Source organism: Neodiprion pinetum, chromosome 2, assembly GCF_021155775.2.
Source record: "Neodiprion pinetum isolate iyNeoPine1 chromosome 2, iyNeoPine1.2, whole genome shotgun sequence".
In the NCBI taxonomy this organism is placed as follows: domain Eukaryota; kingdom Metazoa; phylum Arthropoda; class Insecta; order Hymenoptera; family Diprionidae; genus Neodiprion; species Neodiprion pinetum.
Window position 1 is genome coordinate 37,249,212 of NC_060233.1, and position 25,912 is coordinate 37,275,123.

At 41.2% G+C, this 25,912-nt stretch overlaps 1 protein-coding gene and 1 non-coding gene across 4 annotated transcripts in view; both read right to left on the minus strand.

Annotated features, from left to right (window-relative positions):
* Window positions 1-25,912, minus strand: part of Ttc26 (tetratricopeptide repeat domain 26) — a 66,021-nt gene that overhangs the window by 21,544 nt on the left and 18,565 nt on the right. The window contains exon 1 of one of the 3 annotated variants that reach the window (XM_046610047.2): window positions 12,683-12,970. The exons of the other annotated variants lie outside the window; for them this stretch is intronic. The gene's annotated coding sequence lies outside the window, so the exon portion shown is untranslated. Of the gene's footprint in view, window positions 1-12,682; window positions 12,971-25,912 lie in introns of those variants that run through there. 3 annotated transcript variants of the gene reach the window in all.
* On the minus strand, window positions 24,974-25,045 carry TRNAT-CGU (transfer RNA threonine (anticodon CGU)). Its single transcript has one exon. It is a non-coding gene; the product is annotated as a tRNA-Thr (tRNA).

Below are 25,912 nucleotides of genomic sequence, written 5' to 3' on the forward strand. Positions count from 1 at the left end.
ATATATATATATATATATATATATATATATATATATATATATATATATATATATATATATATATATATATATATATTATATATATATAATGTATTACACGTATAACGTAATGGTAATATGCAAAGATTGATTTACGAAACTGGTCTTTGAACCGCGACCTTCCCATCCCCGTAATCATCCGTCTTATCTCACCGGAAGACCGCATGTGTATGGTATAATCAGCTGAGAACGTCGTCAGGCGCACTATATATATATATATATATATATATACACACACATATACACACACAGAGACACACATGTATATATACGCACGCGGAATCTCGTCATCGCGGAGCTTCCAACGAAAACTGATTTCAATTTATAATGTCTCAGGTCGGGAGGCGTATTACTTGTCATACCATCACGTGTGATTTAGTGTATACGAGATTCCACGTATACACGATGTAAAGTGGAAGAAAACAAATTACAGGGATGAGAAATCGTGTAAAATAATATTTGTTGTACACTATATCTGTACATAGGTATACCTTTCGATATATCCAAGAGATTCGTACGCATCGATATCAGCTTGACGGACATTGTTTACAATTTATTTCGCCTTATTATGTAACATGTACAGTTATTAAACAATTTTTCATTTCCTTTTAACCGTAATGATTTCCCGTAATTATTACTTATACGGTTTCCTAGGTAAGGATACTTGAAGATGGGTCGAGGGCAGATAATCCGTCACTTTACGGAGCAGAGGTACCGGTCTGAACAATAAGTATACAGGTAGTGTTGCTGTTGAACGCCAGACGCAGTGGCGTCAAATGTTAGATAATTGAAGAAAAGAAAAGGAAAGATATGATCAGGTTCTACGATGGTTCTACGAAGGTTCTATGACGGTTCTATGACGGTTCTTACGGGTCGCTCAGTACATGGACAAGATAATGACAGAGGGGAGGGTTTGTATCCAATAGATAAAACACAAGAAAAGTAGGTGATGAGGCAATAGTATCGAGTGTATAAACAAGATGCAAGATGCAATTAGACACAGTCAAAGAATTGCAGAAAATTAATTACAGCCGGGGAAAAAGGTGAAAGATAGATATGGTTGTGTATTTTAACCCATTTGACGAAGTATAAAATACAACGTCGCAACATATATCGATCGAACGATGCGACGGTGCAGTACCGTCGTCATATCCTAATATCTACGTACATACAACAGATAAATGGAAAAATTACCGTTGTTCTGTTTGGTATGCTTCGTCCAATTCAATTATTTCATATTAAAACCGCAGCAAAACACTCGGCATGATTGCCTCCGAGTCAGTTAAATTGCACGTTATACGATACACCTACATACACATTGATATATAAATTGCACCAAGTGAGAACGGCGCAAAGAACTGCCGAACAAATAACAATTTCTCGGTATTTTGCCGTTTGATTGCGATGCGCGAGTGTGGCGGGGCTAGTTTGTGCCCCCCCCTCTTCCCTCTTCCCTCTTGCAGTCGAAACGAGTGACTTCCGCTTCCGGCTGTTGCAGACTCTACTTCACGTGCCCCTCTCATGTCCTCTCATAATCGTTTCTTTCTCGCTCTTTCTCTCTTTCTTTCTATTTATGCATCAACATACGCACAGACACACATGCGCACGTTTCTGTCCAGCCCGCAAAGAGTCAAAGGCCACTTTACGGTAATTACGGGTGTCCGTTTGTACTTTCTAGCACAGTAACTGTACACCTCTATACACATCTACTATACGAATATAATATACTATATACATTCACGGGCGGGGTTCTCGTATGCTTTTTGGAAACAGAAATTCCCTGATTTTCCAACGTATTCCAGCCTGAGAATAGGCTTTTTTTCCAGTAACCTTAGAAGAAATATAACGCTGAATAATGGCAATTCGTTTTACACATTAATACTAATTATACCTTCGGTATTGACTAGTAAATATTTTACTATCTATCAATTTGAAAAAAAAACAGCCCACGATTTTCCGTGAGAAAAACACGAAAGAAGGTTTGGTATTAGGCAATACACACGGAATGTACAAAGTGGGACGATGAAACCATATTTCAAGTACAATTCCCTTTCTTCTCAAGATCGACAATACTTTGTACAAGAACGAGTTTATTCTTCTTCGACAGACTGAAAATTTCGGTATTATTTTAAAAATCCCCCAAGTTTTTCCTACTGTAAGAAATTGCCCGAGTATTCCAGACGTTATCAGTACGTGCGAACCCTGTCTGGGAAATTCGTTCATTCCCCGAAAGACGGGATCGAGTTTTTGGATAATAAATTTCCCGAGAAATTCACAACCGCCGGCGGGTAAAATAAACAGCTGTCAGGCTACGTACGTATGTACCCACCTACCTACTGCGATATAAAATGTCCATATACTGCATACAATATGAAAGTTACCAAACGATCGGAACAACGCAATTGCGTATAATAGCTACGGGCCGAACTAACCGTTACGTAAAATAATAAAACCCGCCTTCCAAGAATTCTATAATACAGGTATATATTGCGCACACATAGAAATACGCATATATATTTATACGCCATAACTCGGACGGACGATAATACACGAAGTGTATTACGATCCGGTGTTCGACACAGGCGCACACGGACAGGCGGCGATGAGAGGAGGATCCCTTTTGTACTAAGACGCGTTTCACCGTTTTCTTTTATTTTCCACTCTTTTTTCTTCACTTTAGTTTTAGCTCGATTCCGAATCCCCGCGCGCGGTTCTTGGAACCAACAATCGCTTTGCGATATATTTTATTTACACGGGGTTGCAAGTGCAATGGACATTCATCCCGCAAGCACGTACGTGCAAACACACCCTCCTGTTACAGCTACGGTGAGGCCGTTCCCTCGTGCAGCAGCATCGATACATCGTAGGTAACCATACGATATATTATACACGTAACATGACGCATGACGGTTCGGAGAAATAAATATTCTTTCAAATATAATACGAGCGTATATATACAGTATATATACTGGTCCGCGATCTCACGAATTTGAGGCAAAACGGGGGCAAGTTAACGACCCTAAGATATCAACTTTTCTTCCATCTTCTTTTCGTTTTTATTATCTTTCTCGACTCGGACAGACTCGGGGAATTGAGCAATCAATTTTATACGATAAGAAAATACGCGCGTCGTTCGCTTGTGTACGCGTATATAGTATTGTACGTAAGATATGTACAACTTTTGGTATGTAACATACATGTGTACAAAATATATGTATATATATATATGTATGAATAATGAAAATTATTTGCAAACTCGGTTCCTGAAAAAGGAGCGCTTGCCGTTATTACACCGATTGTGAATATCACAAGTCGTAACTATCGTTCACAAGAGGTATGCGAGTTGATGAGAAATTTATCGTTAGTTTACGCACTGATTAAAGTACATACACGTAGAATGAAAATCGCGTAAGGGAGCACCGATACATATGGCCGACGGAGGCCCGAGCCCCGAGGTAAAATAAGAAAAATAGAGGAATAAAAGTTGAAGAGAAGATAGCCGAGCGTAGTTGCGCTGGTTTACAACCGGTTACACGCGTATGTACGCAAGTTATAACGACGGACTATACAGGGCGCGTATTCACACGCAAATTGGCGGGGCCCTGATGCCGCCGGTTATAAGAATGGAAGAAGAACGAAACGATGGGCATTACAGGCGTAAGGCGATCATTGCGAAACGATTAATTATCGTCTTCTTTCATACCGAAGCGCTGCACGGCATCCGGTATATGATAGATGTGAAAGGCTGCGAGGATGAGGGACGAGGTGGATGGCGGAACAAAAATCAATACCTTTCCCTGATTTTATTACACGAATTGGTCGTGCGTTGATTGGGTGTCAAATTGTTGTGTCTGTAAGCCGGGTGAATCTGTTTGAAAACGAGAAAAATTAAGAATACTGAAATCACACGCAAAAGCTCACGATCGGTAAATCTGTCGTGTGAATTTCACTCTACGAGGCAGGCTGATTTTGTTCGGAGGACTATTTTCTGGAAAATTCATTGGAACTCTTTTTATTTTACATCGTATCGACATCGTTAAATATTCAATTATGAAACAGCACCGATGTACAGATTATGATAAGAATATGCCAATATGAAATTGACTGCTAAAACAATTTAAGAAAAAACAAAACGAAGACTTTTGTCACTCATTTTTTTATAAAATAGTCTTTTAAAGAAAATCAACCGTCGTAGAGCAATATCGAATGATTTTTGAGCAATTTTATCATCGATATATTCAAGCTTCGACTTGTAATTCCGGTATTTGATATTTTTCTACTGTTTGAGAGATCTTCGTAGCTTGCGAATCTAACAACGTTATAAATTATACTCAGTGTGCAGAAATTTCGTATGCGAATCATATTAGAAAAGTATTGATTTTTGGCCATCCAGCCTGCATATAGAATCTAACCCAACCCTAAGCGCCTGACTCACCCCCCCTTTTATGGGCGGTTGCGAGACATATTTGACGTTGACAAACCTAGTAATGGCTTCCAGGAACCCTGGGGTAAATACGGGTCCGAGTAAATTACGACCCTGCAGGTTGTCTCTGTCATCATCTGCTGCCGCAGTTTGCTTTACTGCAGCAGGTGACCAAATCGGTAGGTACAACAAAGTCGAGGAACGCGTTGCGCAACGATATTACCTGCCCTAACAAAATAAGGATCCCAAAAGTCCAAGTTCCTGTTTAGCGGTAAAAAGAAGGCTGAAGTCCGAGGGATGAGACGACGATTGGCTTTATTATACGGTAAAGGTCGACGATAAAATCTGAAATTGGAAATTGACTCGCCTCTAAATGTCAAAATCAAATTCATATCCCGATCAATTTTCCAACGCGTGGACCACACGTGATCACTCAAGAAATCGGATGCTTCGGGAAAAGTACAAATAATCGTACAATGTACCACGGTAAAATTCATACTTTACTTTGTTCAAAAATAAACGCGCACAAAAATGAACAAGTTTGAACCTCGCCGAAGCGACGATTGTTATCGTTGACCTTTTTTGTCTTCCTGCAAACTTTTGTACCTGACATTTCAATTATAATTTTCGAGGAAATTTGTGCGACGCGTAAAGCACGATGATCAACGATATAGCTGACGGAAGGTGAATTTCCACCGACCGATTTTGATACGAGGGTGAGTTTCCGTGTACATAGCCTAAGGGCCAAAAGCTCTAAGGGTGTAACAGCGCTTCCGAGAATACAAATTCCCCCTTATATAGCAGAGAGAAGCCATTCCTCCCTTTTCCCCTTCCTTTTTGGGTTAAAAACTCGCTCTTTACCTCGTGCCTTGACCTTCGGCCTTACTGCAATCGTATCGGTTTACTCTGCGCTATCAGCTGTCACAGCCATTAAAAACGCGGTATATTAATAGACGCTGATGGCATTAACTTGCGGTGCGCGCAACTGCGGGCTGCAAACGCGCGGAATACCAGGAAGCACTTTGGGCCCGGTGGCTATTTATAATCGCAGATTATGATGCCGTCGACGGACGGTTCGGATTAACGATCAAATGGCAGCCTCCGCAGATGGCCGTCAAGACCCCGGTTGTTAAACCGTATACAACGGGCCGCGATTGTGCGTCTTTTTCACTTCGCTGGGACCCGTTTCATTTCACCCTAGGTTAGTCCGGTCGGAGTGTAGTATACATTTGAGATTGCAATTTTTCGATACCGCTATTTCATTTTTCTAATAGTTGGGAGGAGTCATTGGTAATCCGAATCAATAATTTCGACCGCGGCCTTCAACTAAAAAGAAATTTAATTGCCTACTATTTTGGTAATTGCAATTTTTTTATCTACCATCGACATCACGCTACTCAAATCGTAAACTGCAGGCGAAAATTGACAGTCGACGAAACAATTTTTTAATATCAATTAACTACCGCAGGTGTTCCACGTAAAAGTGTACACAATATGCATCCATGCACATACATGCATTTATGTAAAGATACACGTAACGTATTACCGAGAACGCATATCACATCGTCATACCGTACGGCACGTGATGTAAATTTTTCGAATTAACATAACCTCTGATTTCGTGGAATTAAAAACCCAAAAAATATATATATATATAAATCGTCGAACCGTTATCACGTTATGTATACCGTGAAAGGCCTGAACTCGGTATCAGCGCCTCAAAACTCGACGTAAACTCGGTATTAATATCATCTCGAATTCCTCTGTATTATACGTTAAGCTCGCGGAATTTCATCTCCTGCGTGAGCAAAATTGTTTGAAAATTTCGCCTCCTCGTCCGACAAAGTTTAATTACAGGTAAAATATACCTGTGTGAGAAGGTGTCGCATTACGAGTGAGGTACAAGCGTCTTTGAGAATCTAAACGCGAGATGAGATTTGAGCCTGTTAAATTAACGCATAGCTTCGTCGTCGTGAATGCGTTAAGCCGGATTCACACTGTGATCCGTATAAAGCAAATTGCGACGAATACACGGTGAGATTTTAGTATGTCTGACCGATTTCTGCGAGCAATTAACTGACCCTTCTAATTCATCGTAGCCTCTATCAGCGGCGACGGGAAACAAAGGATGACACGCGTCTCCGCTACAGACACCCACGTAGTCTGCGAATAATTATTACACAGTGCGGAGCGAGCTTAACTAACTCGGTATGCCGGAGCAAGAGCAACTCGTCAAGAAACCCGCAATTTCAAGCCCCCGTAAACCGGGAGGCAGTGCGCAGGGCATCGCCCCTATTCTCGATAACGATCTTTCTTTCAATAAGCTCCAGGGTTCAATCAGTCGGACTCCATTTCAGAACCATTAATCTTCCGGTGTACTGACGGTTGATGAGGAGGATAAAAAAAAAAAAATCAACTGAAAAAAATATAATAAAAAAGAAATGCTCCATTTTCAAAGTTTATCGCGGTGTAATTTACCGTACCTACCTACGCAAGATCGTGTATCATCCATCAAAGTATTCGTGTAACGAAATCAAATTCGACGAATTGACTAATTGTACAAGAAAAACGTGATGCTAAACCGTAACTCGAAATCCCTGACGAAATTGGACAAGAGATTACACCTGCGCCGGCTGCATACCTAAGTTAAATTTCAAACAATGGAACGGGCATCGCAGAGTGTATCCGTTTCATACCCATCGTCCACCGCTCTAATTGTCCATATACAGACTCGGATAACCCAACGAACGAGGAGCACGCAAAGCAAAGTAAAACGATCGGACGAGAAGAGCTCGCGGCATCTTCCGCTTTCCCGTTTCCAGTTTCCATCTTCCGTTTTTCGAAATTTTGTACACGTCCTCGGGCTTTTACCGCAGGGGAGGGGGAAGGCAGCGAAGCGCATCCGCGCACAATGATATTGAATATCCCGCAGCGCGGTTGAGAATCGGATAGGTATCGAGTGAATCCGGTAGCATCGTCTGGCGGGTCAGCGGAGTGCGAAGTGCAGGTAAAGCTCACAGACGAGCTGCATCGTCGGGCGTTGAAACGGGGAGTAGCAATTTACTGGTTAACAAAGAACCGTGCAACGGCGGAGAGAATTTCGGAGGGTAGCTGGAAGGGCGCGGAGAGAGACGGGCAGGAGGACGAGGGCCTGGCCTTTCTCGGAAGAGGCTGCGATCAGCGGTTGGACCGAGTCCGGAGGGTGGAACGCGGACTTCCAGGAAAACTGCGCCGGCGTCGAGCCGGGATTGTGCCGGTTGCATAGGCGTGGCACCGAAATACGGGGGGAGATTTCGCATCGCGGGTAAAAGGCGAGGGCCTCGATTCGCGACGAGTGCAACCCTGCGTCGTCGTCGAGGTTAGGAACCGGCCCTGCTCGCCGAATGCGAGAATCTCTGCGCGGCGTGGAGGCCTTCCTGAAACCGGGTTGACGGAATCCGGATTCCGGGATCCGAAGGGTAAGATCCGCGAAATTCGCACGCCTGGGGAAATTTGGTAGGAGAGGAGTGTCTACGCCAATGGAGTTTCGACTCTCTGCCTCCGGGAATCGCGGAACCGAGTTCTCGCGCTCTGGTAGCAGCGAAATAAGCTGACAGCAGCTCTAAGGAGTTTGGTTCTTCTCGCTAGATGCGCCAGATATTGTACTCGTGGTACCTTTGCTCGGAAATTTTCGCTGCCTTATTCTCAATACTCGCCCTGGGAGTTTCGTCAACAATGCCGCGTCGTTATTTCGTCTACGGGGGAGGTCGACTGCCGTCACTCCGGGTGTCACGTCTGTATAGCGTATACCTCAAGCTTTTTCTTTTTCGTTGCTACGGGAAATTTCACACCGATTGCGCTTTGTCTAATTTCATGCCAGGCTCTTCCTCGAAACACGTGATCAAGATTATCTTGCAAATAATTTTTCAATTTTTCTCATTCTGCCAAACTTTGCGAATGATATATATATAACTTGACAAATGGTATTAATATACAATATCTACGCTCCGTTAGAGTCAGCGTCAAATATTTCCGAGAGAATTTTTAAAACTCCTCGTGCGAGTGTTCGTAGTTTCAGCATGCAATAAAGTTCAGTGACGCGTGAGCTTTTTCGCCGCGCCGTTTGAACGTCTTTTTACCGTAACAATTAGTGTAAATGGGCAAAGCTGAGTGTATATCAATCTATAAAAACCTTTCGAATTTACCTTCGACGTTAGAAATTAAATGATCGAATAATTCTTTTTCATGGAAAAGCATCGCGGACCGTACTTCGGTCTCTTTGCCTGTCGGATCCTTCGACATATCGATTTCAATTAATTAATGGTCTCTGCTCGTTTACTCCGACAAATTGTAAGGTGTATTTATAAAAATCACGGTTTATTCCCAGTGCCATGAGACGGACTTTACTGCTTTTCGCACTCGTATAGTCGCTTCGTTCTTCAACTCGGTATTAATTGCTCCAGGCAATCTGTGCAAGTGCACGATAGTCGGAGTGTCGCAATATCGACATTGAATTTATGCCGATCAGGGTGAGCGGTATTACACATACCTACGTATAACGTGTACGGTTTGCACAGTACACTTCGCAAGACATCTTATAATTGCGTTGCGACCCGCGGTGCGTCTCTTGCATCTTTTTTGAAAAACAAACTCTACAGATTGACGGAGAAAACACTGGAGCGGGCTAACGACGTAACCAAACCACTGGCAGATCATCATCCTTGTAACGTTCCACGGGATAAGAACTAAAATTAATTCCTCAATCCCCGATCTACTTCTTTATTTTCGTCTAGATCTTCGCTTCGTCGAGAAAGAAGAAGGAAGACGAAGAAGAAGAAGAATAAGGAGAGAATTCTGGGAAGGATCTTAGCCCGTAGCAATCTTCCTGCAGGGTAACGATCTTCATCTTTTCAATCTCTTTTTCTCTTTCTCTCTTTCGCTCGTATTTCTCATTTTTTATTTATTTGTTTAACTTTTATTTTTTTATTCCTCCCGTCTCACCGTCTCTCGTCAGCTCAGCAGAAATTCGGGACTATATTATAACAGTACATGTTACATTGTTACAGGATTTTTCGCATTTACCTGGACATTGTTGTTATTATTATTATACCTCCGAGAAATGCAATTCGCTTTGAGAATGAAAGCGTCCATATTTTTCCCAAATCTTTCTTCTTTTCAGGTTTCACAATGCTTAAGCCAGGTAATTTTCGGGGAAAAAGGGTACAGCTTTGTGAAAGTAGGAGGGGTATTAGGATTTTAATATTTTTTCGTAGTACTGACGTTCTTGAAAAACGGGTTGTTAGAAACTTGCTGGAAGCATGAAAATAATCAATTTAAAAGAATATTCGACTCTTATCTGCCTGGTGGTTGTTCGTTCCCGATTGAATTCTGATTGGATTCTGATCAACTGTTGGCCGAAGTAGGTATTCGGATTGTTTACTTGACGCTTATAAGTTTTGGTAAAAATCTTGACACTATATTCAGCCGATTCCTTTAATAGTGGACTTTCTTGAGATAATTTCCCGAAAACAGAATTTCAACTTCAAAGAGCGCTTTTTGACTCTGGTATTACAAGAAACGTTTCATTTCACGTGAATCGAATCTAAGAGAATTGCTAAAATACCAGAATCAAACTTCGAATCACAATTCAAAATGGGTATTAAATTGAACATTTATTGATATTGATGTTTTTTATTTAAAACCCGTAACGAAAGGAAAAATTATTCTTCAAATTGTGTACGGAAAAAGTTTTTAAAAATCGGTCGATGCGTTCCGGTTTTATTCACGTTTTAAATCAGACCGGTTTCTTTTTCGCCCACTCTGCATGTGTAAAAGTTTCAAGAAAGTTGTCAAGTTATAACCAAGCCGAGAATCCAGATATTATTTCAGGCCTCCTTTCCGTCCAGTTTGCGCGGTTAGCAAAAAACTTTTAATAATTTAATGGAGCGTGTCGTGATGCTGTGCATACGTTATAGATAGTAGATCTGTGTAACAAATACACGCATACGATATATAGATTTGTTTTCAAATTAACGACGACATCTGACGTCTGTATGAATGTATATATATATATATACATGACTACGAGGTACCAACAAATATGATGATCTGCAAAATGAGACTATTTTTCTTCAACTTGTTTTGCATTCTGATATCATCAAGCATGTGTATAATTAAAACACCGTATCCGTTATCTGCAGAGATACAAACCACGTATCTCTCCAACTCCCGATTATACGTATTATATTATACTAGCTGGGTTATATGCAAATGTATCATACACATACATGTAAGAAACAATCGTTTCGATACATCGCTGCATCGACCGGCACTGCAGCCACCAACTAACGGAAAATGATTACCTATCTAATTTCACGATATTACCGGCATGTAGAGTCGAGCTTGAGAATATTGATTCCCGTTTCCATGCCACATTATAGACAGGATATTTGCGAGCCAGTCATTGCCACTGCTGCAGAACTTGATACGGTCCCAAATATTATTATTATTCTCATCACTGGTATCATTATTATCACTATAGGGGAGCTGTGCGAAACTTAATTACATTTCTCGGGGCTCATCGGTTCGTCAACCCCCGGCAATGTTCCCCGAATCGCCGATGCGGCCGAATTCTATTCGGACTACCCATACGTATGTGCCTTTGTATATAAAGTTGCGGCGAAAACTTTTGAATTGGCTCCGTTCGGTCTGGCTGGGATTTCTAAAGCGGCTTTCTCCGCGTACCGGGGCCAGATGTTGACGGTTTTATTCTCACACAGGTATACACGCAATATATCCACCTATAATACGGTACGGTTTCGACTCGCTTTAGAGGTACATACCGCAAAAACCGAACCTGGTGAACTAGTTAAATTTTACCTAAACTTGGATCACCTTCGTCCCGATGAAAACCGCGAGTATCCGTAAAAAATTTCTCGCCAAATTACCACAATTCGTCAGTTTCGTCTACGACTATGCCTAAAGGTATACATGATGCACAATATAAATTCGAAATGGGATATCCGCCGCGTTATGCCGTGTACAGAAATATTTTCACGGTATATTAATGCATCTAGTGCAATGCACGGTTCGTTGTGCCCGAGACGGTTTCGTCGATTAGATAATTTGATAACAAATGTATACATCGATACATACTTATACCTGTAATATACAACTTGCGGCTCGAACATGCCTCTTGGCCAATTGTACAAATAGGCCAGTTTTGAAAGTAGCCGCCTTGCTTGCGCGCGAGAGTCTAATAACTCGTAACTGTTTTCCCGGTAACAATTCTACACAACAGGTATCCACACACAATATCCCTAGGGTAAAAAACGTCTCGCAATCGAGTCTCTCCCCCACTCGCTCCGCTGCAATTTTATTGTTATAATTTTGTAATCTCCCTGCTGCATTGTCAGCGTACATACACGTACGTAGAGTGCAGTGAATACGTATTACGCACGATGTTAAGTCTCGCCCACGTGTTTATACGTTCACTCTGGTATATTTATAAACCGTGCCGAGCGCAGAGATTCGTGCCGATAATAAACCCATATGCACGCGTAATCCGCGTTACAACGCTTTCGCCAATCTCTCAACAAATCGGAATCGGAACGTTATTCCGAGAAAGGTCGTGACCCCGGGTTCTCGAGGCTGGAAATCGGAGCGGAAATCGCTCCTCGGTTACCTTCGCGCATTCGCGTACATTTGTATATGCATAAAGATAATAAGCACATACGGTATAGAAGGCGACAAACTTTTCACGCGGGAGATATTTTTCACCTGTACAAGTTGAACCGAGCCTCCTCAACCGGCATCCTACGATGTCCCGTATTGTTATGCAACACGGTTGCCCGCAACCGACGAATCGTTTCCTGTGTTGTTTTTATTCTGAAAACAATCGCGAGCGCTTCTATATCGGCGCTGCCGGCTGCCGTCGTCGGCAGCGCGTAACAACTTCGGACCTGTTCGATCGGACAACAAAGAGTCAAGCGAGAGAGAGAGAGAGAGAGAGAGAGAGAGAGAGAGAGAGAGAGAGAGAGAGAGAGAGAGATACAGAGAGAGATAAAGAGATAAAAAGAGACAGAGAGAGCGAGCATGCTGGCTGCGGTTGTGCGTGAACGAAAACTCGATCCAACGAGGTTGGATTGATTCGCCGAGGAAACGGACCGAGCGCAAGGGGTTAAAAAGTAAGGAAGGTAGAATGTTTTTGAAAAGTGTTTTTTACGAGATCGAGAAGCTCACCTCCTTCGTCTCGTCCGGAAGCGAACACCTCTCTCGTATCCATCGACCGACGCTGAGGATGAAGGTTCGTCGTTGTTTCGAGGCATCCAGGAATCGCGCTCCTTTCACTCGCGTTAATTGTTGCTCCCACGTTCCTGTGTGTATTGCGAACGGTCGATAACCTCGCGACCCTCGCGAACGATCGTTCAACTCCGCGTTTAACCGAGAAATATATTATTACGTATTTCGGGAAAACCCCTGGGCATCCACCGAATGGTCGACACACACGCTGAGCACGTCTCGACAGACTACTTGCTCAATGCTTTAAGCACGCTGCTCTCATCGTTCCTGACAAATCCTACCGGCAGAGAGCGCTACCACCTGGCGGCCCTTTACACCCCACACCTTTGCGTTCTCATTGTCAGATTCGCGCGACCAGCAACGTGAAAAAAAGTTTGCCTACTTTCCCTTTCACCGATCTCGTATCTTGAGATATGAAAAACTTGAAATTCCGGGTCACAGAGCGACCCAAAGACCAATGAACAAACGCAATTTCGAGTAAAATTTTTAAAAGTAACTGTAAACATTGTGACCAGTAGCTATTAATTAGTTATACGTAGTCATAAGGTAGACCACAAAACGTACTTGGGCCATGTTAAAACATTTTTTCCCGAAACAATTTCATTCAATGTTATACTAGGTGTACCATATAAGCAAAACAATCAATACTTCCCTAACAAATATCACGTTACATACAAACTTTGTGTCAAGTTCAAAGGACAGGTATCAAGATAATATGTACAATCCGTTGTAAAACAGAAAAATTACAAACAATAAAAAAACTAACGAACTTGAACCTTTCTTTCACTCCACTCTAAGCTTTTCTACTTTGGTTTATCTGGAGTTTTTACACCGCTCATCAAGTCATTACACCTCGAACGCAACCAGGGCTTTAGTTTTACTAATGAGAGAACGTAAAACATCTCCCAACATTTTCCGACCGTCAGTTTTACACCTTCAGGCCAAAGTATAGGTCACCCTACTCGTGTACCTATATATAATTCAATTTGCATGTACTGCAAGTACAAATTATTACCCGTAAGCTGTAGAGTAGCAACGTGGGTAGTAAAATAGTTTTTTCTTCATACCTCGGTCGAAAGTACGCATTTTCGTCCCCGGTTTGGAGGAGAAAAATAGATTTTCGCACCTTGCTAAAACGTCGCACGCGCCATCTGTGTCGCGGGAGGAGAATCAAGCGATATATTTCTAAACTCTGACGCGTTAGATCATGGAAATGCCGGTGTAAATTCGATCCGAAACGCGAAGCTCTTATTATGACAGTGAAATAGTACGTACAACAGCAAATGCGTCAGAGTGTGATAAGCTGTATGCGTACATTTATAGAAATTATTACGAAAATTACGCTGGTTACTTACTGGTAACGCGACGGATCGAATTAAGCAATTGGTTTGCTTGGATGCGTTACTTACTGGTGATTACGATTTCGGCCGTGTATTGACTGTAAAAATGTACGAATAAGGCATTTCAATGCGTCCCAATTACAAGAAGCAATTTCTATACGTTAAACATTTCATTACAACACTCGATGAGATTGTTTTTCTACATATCCACACATTTATCGGACTCTGCAGATGTTTTTTCTTACACTTCTGATTTATTTATTATATTGTGCAGCGACTAATCGTGAGAAATATTTTTCATCTTCCTCCCAGCTGCTTCGGGTTAACTTTTTGATCCGTAAAACAAAAACTATTATTCTACTCTCGTCTTGAATAAAAATAGCGCGGAATTGCAGCTGTTGACATCGCGGATTGCAAACTGCATCTCTTCAACTACATTATACACGTATGTATATAAGTTGAATCGTGTCGTACATACTTTCACCGCAAGAATTGCACTCATCCCACAAATCGCCGAGAGGATTTTCATGTCCTTATTTTCTTCCGCTCTATAACCTGGATATGGAATCTGTACAGCCATTATCATTTTTTCATTTCACAAATCGATGCTACTCAAACTGCGACAAAATCAAAACATCTTCAGCCCCGAATTCCTTATACCTATGAAAACCTCGCAAGTAGCACACGATGTTATTATTATTGTTATTGGATTATTTTAACAACTGTTTTACACGACATAAAATTGTGAAATCGCATTTCATCGCACGGTTGTTTAGAAGAAATTCAGCTGACGCAAACGAGACGCAAAAGAAGCGTGCCACTTATATATTGGTACATTATGTATGAATACAAATAAGTGGGAAGATTAATATTGAAATAAAACGATTCCGATTGGTAATTTAAGCGCGTATACAGCTATTATGTATAATGTTTTCTTGTACCGGCTGGCAACACTTTTCGGTTTTATATAATTTTAATTAGGATTTTCGGTGTCAACAGCGACATCGTCAGTGCCGAATACATACATGACACGTACCCATAGCTTACAATATACCCACGTATATGTGAATTTATGCAGTTAATTATCCCCGTGATTAAGCCGCGAAGACGTTAATTCGTTGTAGCAATCCGACGCCTTGACCACAGAAATGTTTTCCCCTCATCGCCTGTAACAGCGTATATAATCACTATGACATCTGCATTGCTGTTCAAATTTCGCTTCATAAAAAATGCAAATGCAAAACTTTGAGGTACTTTTCGGCTTGCGAATGATTCACGCCGAGAGTTAAAACGGGCGGAAAAAAGAACCGCCTCACTTTTCCTCATAATTATTCCTGCCACATTGAAATACGAAGGGATAAAAAATATCCTGCCGAGATCGCGGCCGCAAAAGGAATGAAGAGAAATATGAAAATTAACCGACAGTTATCGCGGTGTTGTACGCTTATCGCGGCATGCCGCTACATAATACCTGGAAATTCGCGTAACACAGTTTATCAGCGATTGTCGTTAATGCTCAAGCACACACGCTGAGCGACTTGGATGTGAGATTTGGGTGTAACCTAAGTTCCTACATCACGCTTCCGTGATCAAACTAACCTGACGAAATCTCGTCAACAATCTTTTCGACCAACTCTGCGTATCGTTAATCTAAATACTTGTTCCGTGATGTACTGCAGCGGTAAACAAATTCCAACTTCACAAGTTCACCGTCCCTGATCTGAATGATATACATATATATTCGGTCGTGAGCATGGAACGATTCCATTTTTACTCGAGGTTATCAAACGAATGTGGTCGAAAATTTCTTACAAACTCAAGGTCAATAATATTAACATACATTTCTGACGCGAATTTTAATGTCATATAACATGCATATTTTTCACCCAGAAGATTATCTTGTGAAATAGTAATTACGGTCGCAACTTATAATTATGAGATCGAGTGAATTTCAAAGGGAATATTTTCACGAATAAAATTACCTTACCCGGTCGGATTTTTCGTACAGGATTATCGGTATCTGAGAGGTTGTATTAACGTGAGTATACCTATACATCGGAATTCAATCATGGTTGGCACGTATTGAGAAGTTTGAAATTCCCGCCAAAATTTCGTACCGACATAATTACGGTAAAATTATTCCAAGCGACCCTTTTGATTATAACATAAAAGGGTTCTCGGGTGTGAAAGTCGATAATTAACAGGGGCGTAATTTGTTTGAAAGCGTGGCATTGCCCGTTCTCTTCTTGTTAACCAAGATTACGATCGGGTAAAGCCGGTGAATCGAGGCGAAATGAAGAGCAGGAAAAATACGACATCTGTCTGGGAAATTAAAGAGCATTAAAATGTAAGCCTTTCAAAGAATTCCGTCACGTATATTATTTATTTATAGATAACGTGAGCGCTATAAAGCTTTTCATAATCACACCCAACACTCTACAAGAATGTACAATTTTCTCGGTGACTGTGTTTTTACACCTCAAAGGGATCCCTGCGTATTTAGCAAGATCCAGCCGAAGAAAACCTGAACGTTTAAAAAACATATTCAACGCGGTAGTTCTCAGAAAACAACAGAGCAAAGTTCAAAGAGTATGAAGTAATATATTATACTTCTTAATACCTACTTTTTTATGCTGATTTATTTATTTTTTTTCTGTTCCTTACGATCATCAAGCAATACGTGAATTACAATAATTTATGTAGAAATATTAATGATATGGGTAACATGGCAAGGAGCAACGATATTTGAAATTCGCTTAGTGCATAATATTATTCCTTTTGTATGACTAACTACTTTATTTTACGTCAGTAATACAAGTTTATGCAATGTCGTGAACTTGAAATTCGATCTTTGATCTGCGATTTGGAAATGGTAAAATTATTCTGCCGGTCAAAATGCAAAAGTGAATTTTCGTTTACATTCAGCTCTCCGATATGTGTTAAATATGGGAAATCGTAATTTCCAATTCTTATTTTTCTTAGTAATGAAATCTCTTCAAAATTTGGGAAATAAGAAGAATTAGGATCATCCCCGTGGGTTGACAAATGATTAAGAAAGGTTCGGAAAAATAATGGAGACGCTCAAACATCTGCAGCTAGTTTCACATTCGATTTTGGATTATTGTACGCCAATGCAGCTGAAATTAGATTATTTTTGCATTTTATCATCAATTTTTCGAACTATTCTTACACGGATAGTGTCAGATCTTTGGGTCACGGATTCTGCTGAAACTTCTAGGAGTGTTTCTTTACCCCAAAATATGGAGCTTCTGATGCGTCACTTCATCCCTTGGGCCGTTTTTCACTCCGATTAAAATTGATTATATCGACAGTGTAACGACGAGTGGAATGACCTGATAATCGAAACCTGTTGCATATTTTTCCCTGAAATGTTAATTTGCATTGTCCTCTATTGAAGTTTTGACAACAAGTTCTCATACATTGAAGTGTGAACGGATAAAATACTGTTACTTCAGACCCACGGTAAAGTTTAAACCGAGAATTTCCGAAAACCCGACACAATTACTCAGAAAACGTAAGAATTGTAAAATTTAATCCATGTCAAAAAAATAGGACAAAAGTCTCCATACAGCGGATCCGCATAAAAATTGTCTAATTTCGAAGCGTCGCGCGTCGATTCGTTGATCCTCGGAAGGTTTTCCACCTCGATAAAAAATAGTGATCAAAGTTCAACAAACAATCGGCTACAACACAAAGTGTTCACGTACACGCGTGTATGTGGATTATTACGCGAAGCGAGCCTTCGCCGCATCAGTTAAAAGCTTATAATCAAGCGATTTCTCGGAAGCTGAAATCACAATGAAAAGCATTATTCAAATGATTCCTCGGATCTGCGCCGAAGGCGATGTCGTGTCTTTGTTGCGTCGGCGAGGTGCAGCGCGTGCTTCTCGGAGACGAGGCTGTAGCCTCGCTGCAGCACCCGGTGCACACTGCGGCTGTTCGAGGAGGCGCAGGTGGGGCGGTTCGGGGCCTCGGACCCGCTTTGCTTCTTCTGGGACCCTCGACGTCGCCTCTTTTCTCCGTACCGCAGCTGCCCTCGATTAACCGAGCCGTTCCTCTAATAAATTTCGCTTCCACCCCGATTGTCGATAAAGCCGGGCATCAAACTTCAATTCACGGAACTCGTATTTCCGTTTTTGCCTCCAAGTATACGTCCCATACACGTATACACGCACACTCCTTCGTATATGAATTTTAATTATCATATATTTTTCTTCTTTTTTTTTCCGAAACCAGAATGATATCTCGCATATTAATTTTCCTTGTTGAGCCGTGAACCATGTTCTAAAAGCTCCGTACACGCGTGCGCGATGTAAAAATGTACGCAAAGATGGGTTGCATTTTTTTGTCATCCTCGAGTACGCACGTACAATAGTAACATTTATAGGTATAAGCGCTTTACTGTAACGCGAAAAAATACATACGGATAATATATCACAAGTACTGGTTATTGATCTACCCGATTAGGACGTCACCATAGATACAGAATCGCGCTGAGCTGTGTTCACGGCACGTGATTACACGTGTGAAACCCATCCGTAGTTTCTCGGAAGTCGTCTCTAACGCCTCGACGTATTCCAAGTACCTGTACCTGTACCTGTATAACCGTCTACATATCTGACGGTGTCTCATCCAACGCACATTTACAGGACAGAAGAGAATCTCGTCCGAAGCAATTTGCCCGGTACGATCAGATCTATTAGCGAAAACCATGCTGCAATCATTATCGTCTATACCTGTAATAAACTTACTCGCCGTGCACAAGCGTTTGCAAAACGCAATTACTATACCTATTATACACTTCGAGAGCTGTGCGCAGGCACGATAAAAGGACAGCGGCTGGACGTGAAGCCTTTCGCGTAAACTGACCTCTGAGCCCATTTATTCCTCTTTCTTGGGACGCGGGACTCGCGTTCGGAGTTCTAAATTTAAGTTGACTATTAATTCCGAATCTTAACAGCTCACACGAGACATTTGCAGGAAATTATGCGCTGCAATCTTGGCTATAAAAAATATACAAATCACTTGTAACGTCAATCCGTACTCTTTGTATAACTTCAGCCTATAGAGATGATAATTGGCAGAGCCGTTCTAAACTGCCTTTTAAAATTCAGCAAGTGTGAAAAAAAACACATACACACGGTAAAACCTCACACTCGTAGCAAGTGAATTGCAAATTAAAATCGGTGAACAATACATCGTCATCGAGTCCCGCCTCCGTCTACGTCATTCTGGACTTTTCGAGCGGTACGATTAGATTTGATCGAAAGAAAATCGTCGAACGTAAAATGATTCACGATCGGATCTTGACTTCGTCACTATACGTATAAGATAAGGCTGTAACGGTAATAAAAGATCCGGCGTACTACGGTCAGGTAGCCTTGTGCAGATTTTTTCCATATAATACATCAAGGTCGTCGCGATTAATCACCGCGCGAGTGTCTGCAAAACGTTGGGATTCATATCGGCGGAGGACAACCGATCACGTGGAAATGATGCTCGATCATGACTCATAAGCAGCACAATCAAAGACGAGCGATTGATGCGAATGTGCATCGCGCGTGTGATTGAACTGAAAATGTAAATCATACGGTTCTCTAATCGACAACTTTAACGAGGCCCAAGTTATTTTGTAATGATTAACGTTTTGGAAAATCGTCATTTCACAGTTGCAGGAATGAAAGATCTGAAATTCGGTGAATTATAATAAGGCAAAATGTATTCGTATTCTTAAAACTTAACCACTTCAAAGTCACTGTAAGAACTTGGATAATAATAATTTTTCCCACCAATGTTTCGTTGGGTAAACGTTACTGACTTCAGACCGGTTTTATTAATCTGTATAACGGCCGTCGTTTGAACTTTATCTTAGTTTTCTGGGGTGACGTCAGGGATTGAAACATCTGACTGTTGCAGATCAGCTGATGACGTAATACGTCTCGTCTTAAACTTCAGTTACAAGTTTCCAGGTAGCCAAAGCATTCGCTGATCCTGTTACCTGGCTATTTATAGAACGCCTTTTCTTAGAATCATGTCACATTACCTTCTCTCCTTTCTTAAACAGCTTCAACTATCTTATAAAATATTCACCATGCAGGTTACTATTCTTATTAACGGCGCGGCATGATAGAAACTGCAGACGCGATTCTGCGATTGAAATTACACGGCCGAATTTAGCCTTGTTCTCGAAATTGGAATTTCCGAAAAAACGGATCCGCGTCCTGTATTTACGAAGCAAACGAGCCATTTTACTCAACTCGTATATTATAATATGTACAGGACATTTACTTCCCACGCGCAATGAAAGTCTTAATATCGTCAAACATATACGTGGAAAGAAATTACCCCAACGATGTATTTCTTTCTCACCTCTTTCCTCTTTTTCTTCGACGATGTAGAAAATGTAAAAAGATGCAAAAAAGGAAACAGTCCACGATTCGGGAACAAGTCGCGTTGTTTTGGGTGTATCTTTGATTCGGTCCCATAAAATTATTCGACTTATCAGTTTTCACCTGCAAGCACTTTCTGCACGGGTTCAATACGCTTCGTATTCATCTTCTTTACTCCCTTCCTTTTCTTTTTGTCTTTAATAAATCGTTGCAATACAGACGAACAGGGACAGCAAACGTATTCAGTTGGAACCTTATTTTCCACGCTTCTCTGTCCTGATATTATACGATTGAATGAACGACGGTAAAAGATGCTCCGACTGTGCCATAAGTGAGAAATCAACCGCCTGAGCCTGAGATTGTCCGTCCGTCTGCAATTCTCTCAAATTGTACCCAGAATCAGATACGCGGCTCGTTGCAGAGAAATAATATCAGGATCCGCTGAACCACCCTCTTACATCTTCAATAATGTCCCTTTATTAGACACATCCTCCCACGCGATTCGTGGTATTGTTACCGGGCAATAAAGCTCTTCCCGGAACACCGCGGTTGTACATGGCTTTCTAGCAAGAAGAAAAAGAAGAGAAAAGGAGAAGAAGGAAGGACGAAAAAATATACGCGGTAAAGGAATGTTATACGTAGAGGTTGAAAGTTTTTTCGAGAAAACAAACGTCCGACATCGACGTTATTTGCTTCAAACATGTACGATCTGGGTGTGATTAATAATTTCAGGACGTACAACAATCTAGACAGGAAGTTTAATAACGTAAATAAATTACGCACCAGAAAATGTTTACTCACGCTGTTTGCGTCCGTGATATACATACGGGGTATGTGTAATTACGAAAGGGAAAAACCGAAAGAATAAAGATTACCATTCCGCGAAACTCCGGAGTGCGTAGGATACTCGTTGATAAGAGCGAGCGCCAGGCCGAAGCGAAACGCCTCTCGGATTCGTGATACGGGACAAGTTTAAGTTCGGATGAATTTTGCGGTCGGTTATGGACGAAGCGAGACGCGTTCCTCGGACAGCGGATGTGGTTGACCACCAGACCTCTCGTCTTCTGCTAGTTATTCGTTAGGGGAAGTAGTCGAAGTCCAGCTGACCAGCCGTTCGGCGGCGGCAGCCAAATTGAGGTCTACAGTGCTACGGCTTCTACCGAACAATTTATTTCCACACAGCCGACGCGTCTGCGGTCGGGAATAGCTATTTTCGTACCTAGGGCGTAAAATCCCGGTTTACGCCTAATATGATGGAAAAAAAGTATTCGTACGGTTTTGAAAGCTCGTAGCTCCGTCCTATTCTGGAAATGATAATGCGTAAGAATGACCAAGAATCGATTTTTGATTAAATCGATTCATTTTTTCCCGATTAATCGAGTATAGTCGGTTGTTTTTCAAACACATTTTTCCTCACAATCGGTTTTTGTTTTTTACTCCTACGAACGACGCAATACAATATCATTTATGGGATTAGAGTATCAATTATTATCATTGTCTTATTTACTAGGTACCGATTTGATACGATAAGTGAAAAATAAATAAATACTTCCAACTGAAATTGAAAAACATTTTGAATGAAACTGTAAATCATGAAAAAACTTTTCCGCCATTAAGACTACATCTTGAAGTTTACAAAATTTTGGTTTTATATGCACCGTCCCTAAAAAATACGAAATGATCGATTAATCGATTCATTTTTACCGACTCAATAAAGTAGTGTTCGATTATTTTTCTGGACTCGATTAATCGACGCGTCGATTATTCTAAGCTTAGTGGCCATCGGTAATTATGCGACGCTGAGACATTTGGCGGTGAAAAAATTCGTCGCTCGGATCGACCCATATTTAATTTTAAGACATCTCTTGCGTCATGTTTTTCGCAGTGAATCGTTCAATGTGATAAAACTGAAGCCCGACAGCTTGCACGAAGCTCCACCGTGCTTTTCTATTCCCTAATTTAACCTGAAGCCTGCTTCGTCCGTCGATAGCCGTCAGTTCTCGGCGCCATATTGCGTATATTTTATTGTTATCGTCAGTCACGCTCCTGCAATATTCGTTCCCAATATCACGGAGGCTTCTTCTCGGCTCTTCTTTTTCGCGATGAGATTTCGACGATCGTTTCTAACGGCTGTCACCCGTCGCAACGGTCGAGCCGGACGACGTCGGGAGTTGTGACAACTCGGATTCGTCGGTTGCAGCGTTATTGCGAATCTGCCGTTCACCCGCGGCCCATCTTTCTTTAAAACTCGTTAAAGTCACTATCGGCGATACGGCGTAACGACTTGCGGGAACTGCTGCGGCAAAACGTGCGGCCGGGCCGCTCTCTGCCACTCGTAAAACGGCCCGCCGCGCGCCGATAGCACGGATTCCGTTCAACCGTATCATCATCGACGCATCTCCTCTACTCGTACTCGCGTGCGGCCTCTTAGGATGATGATAATGATGATGATGATGATGATGATGAGTGCTTTCGTCGGTCGGTCATTATGCAATACGTTTTCATGATCCCGTCGACGTGCTCAGCCTCGTGTTAATCCGATGTTTCTGCATCAGTTTCATTGCGGCCATGTATCATCGAACGCGTTAATTGATTCGAGTATTCAAAGATCGGATTGACGCTAATACTGTACGATTGATTAAAACTTTCAGAAACTTTATTGTCGATTCTGTCAAAGAATGTCAACGTACACATTTTCAGATTTCAATCGTAAATCGCTTCTTCTGATCGGTTTTTTTTTTTTTTTTTTTTTATCGTCGTGACATAAAGAGCAGCCATTCGTGTATAATCGTTAACGCAAAAATTTATAGTCTTGTACGGAAACTTTTATCATTTCGCAGACGGAGACGCGCGATAATATTTTAAAATTGTGTTGTTTCTTAATAAATGACCTAAGCATCCAAAATATCCGACAAACTGAAATATTCGAGGGGACAGAAATTTTTCACAGTCTCATGTATGTGAAAATAAAACGAAGAATCTGTAGAATTAATGCATTATAAAATCGTGTACATTAACTCGTTCTGCGAAATCAGTAAATCGTCTTTCAAATGTCAAGAACTAATCATACTCGGAAAAGATACTTAAGAACGTATTTATGTACTATATACGCAGCACCAATTCATATAATACGCATCAATAACAGATTAATTAGTTGTAACCGAGTTAACGGACGCGAAGCACAAACACCTGCTGGTGTCTGATAAACCTGGCGCAAGATAGCAGAGTTTCTTTTCATCTCTCATTCTTCTTTTGGTTTTCCCGCTAGTTTAAAATTTTTACCCAAATTCAATTTTAATGACGCTATAATATACAAACATAATAATTTTTTCAAATTTACGGAAATGTAGGTAATAGCTATTAATCTGTCGTGCATCGTGTTACTTATACATGTAAGATTTGGAACCTGCAATTTGTTCCGAAAAAATTTGTTTCACATCCGGCAAGTGAAAATTAGTCGAACGCAACCTAGATCCATACTATGGCTCATTTCCGTGTACAAACTCACAAGTACACGGCTGTCAACATTTATTCATTCGACTGTATGTACAATTTGAGATTTGCCTCTTGGAATTGATGAAAGTTTCATTCGCTGGGTGGAAACTCGCATGCAACATAGACTTTGCTCGAAAGTAAGCGCAAGAAGTGATCGATCGCTAAGTTTCATGCGAATTTGTACAGGCACACTTTCTACAACGAAATACATGAAATGGTCGCGGTTTACTAACACACAAAGTGTCTATGTAAAAACACTGAGACATGGGAAAAGTTGTTGCAAATTAAGAGAATTTGCAAAGGCTCGTTCGAAAGTTATGAAAACTTGGAAATGCCGGATATACCCGTTGGGTAGAACGACTTGTGAATTTCATTTTAACTTCAAAAGAAGCTCATCCAAACTCTCTTCTTGTTTCAATTTTCTCCTCCGACGAGTAAAACGAATACCAAGAATTAACGTTTACCTATCTTTACCACGAAAAGAGGAGCTGGCTAAGGAGTATCCTTTAAAATTTGACCTTACAACTAGTCACTCTTCCTCTAATCTCCCATGCATTCTTCTTTTTTACAAATTCTCTTCCTGGCGTCCCTTACAAGCGGCGTAAGAAACTAATTTACAGCTTTTTCCCTGACGAGCGGTGCCGAGACATTGATGAGAAAATTACTGTCCTCGAAGCGGAAGTAAGCATCTATAGTTGACCGAGTCCGCCCTCGCCTGCCCCTCGCCTCGTAAAATAGAGACAGGAGAGCGAATACGTAATGAAATTGATCGGTTTCTCGGTACAATTTAAATAAGTCACGCTCAGCTCGGTTCGCGCGATGAGGAAGAAAGCTAATGGAGGAAATAAAAAAAAAAAGGGGGAAAAAACAAGGATGAAGGAAAGAAAAGGAGTAAAAAAAAAAATCTCCTTCCATTCCAGGAAGCAGGAAGCTATGCGAGGAGCGGTCGACCCGAGGAACACTGCGAACCTCGGCAAAATATCCCCTGCCTCCTGTGAGGTTTGAACTCACGACCCCTGGTTTACGAGACCAGTGCTCTACCACTGAGCTAAAGAGGCTCGCTTGTGAGCTCCAGGAAGTGTGATAACTCACTCTCGTCTCATCCTCGCCCTCGATCGTCCGATGGGAAAACTCGTTTTTACCATACGTATTTAAGGATTGATGAAAGGTAAAAAGCTGAGGTTTCGCGTCATTTTTTTAAACACGTGTAAACGTTCCGCTGAAACGATTTATACAACCGATTCCGAGTAACCTGCGCGGGTCGCTTGAGTTTTTAACTGTTAGGAACGAGTTCCGCAGACTTTGTGACATTTGAATAATTACACGCTTGCAATTAACCAGCGGTGTAAATACTTGTGCGTAAAATAAGCATCCACCTAACGTCTTTCGGCTTGTTTATCAGATGTTTTCTTTTTTTCTCTTAAATATATGCGTAAAGTAAGCGACTGTCAACCGGCGAGATTGTTCTTTAAATTTGTCGAGATGAGGAAATATCTTTTCTTTATCGCTCCATACGTATTCTTGATACCGAGCTACTTCTGGGAAATCGCGATAATTTAATTGGAGGTTTATTGCTGGTATTGTGTTCGCTGGTAACAAGTTTTAATTTTATCGACTTACAATGACGTACATTTTTTAACCACGTGTAGGAATAATTTCCCTCTTACTTGCCGTCTTTCTTCCTTGTCCAGGGTTAAGATTAGCACTTTATCAGAAGCCAGAAACCAGAAAAATAATATGACTTATCCGGGAATACAATTATCGCTATGAATAGTTATGCGTATGAAATTGGCCTTATTTCTTGTTTACTTTCGATTACATTCAAAGTTGTTCGACATCATTTTACGATATACGAACGGTCTGTTTGTCTTTAATTTTCGGTTATCCCAAGGGGAAGGTATTGAAAACGATTCAAATTACCGACA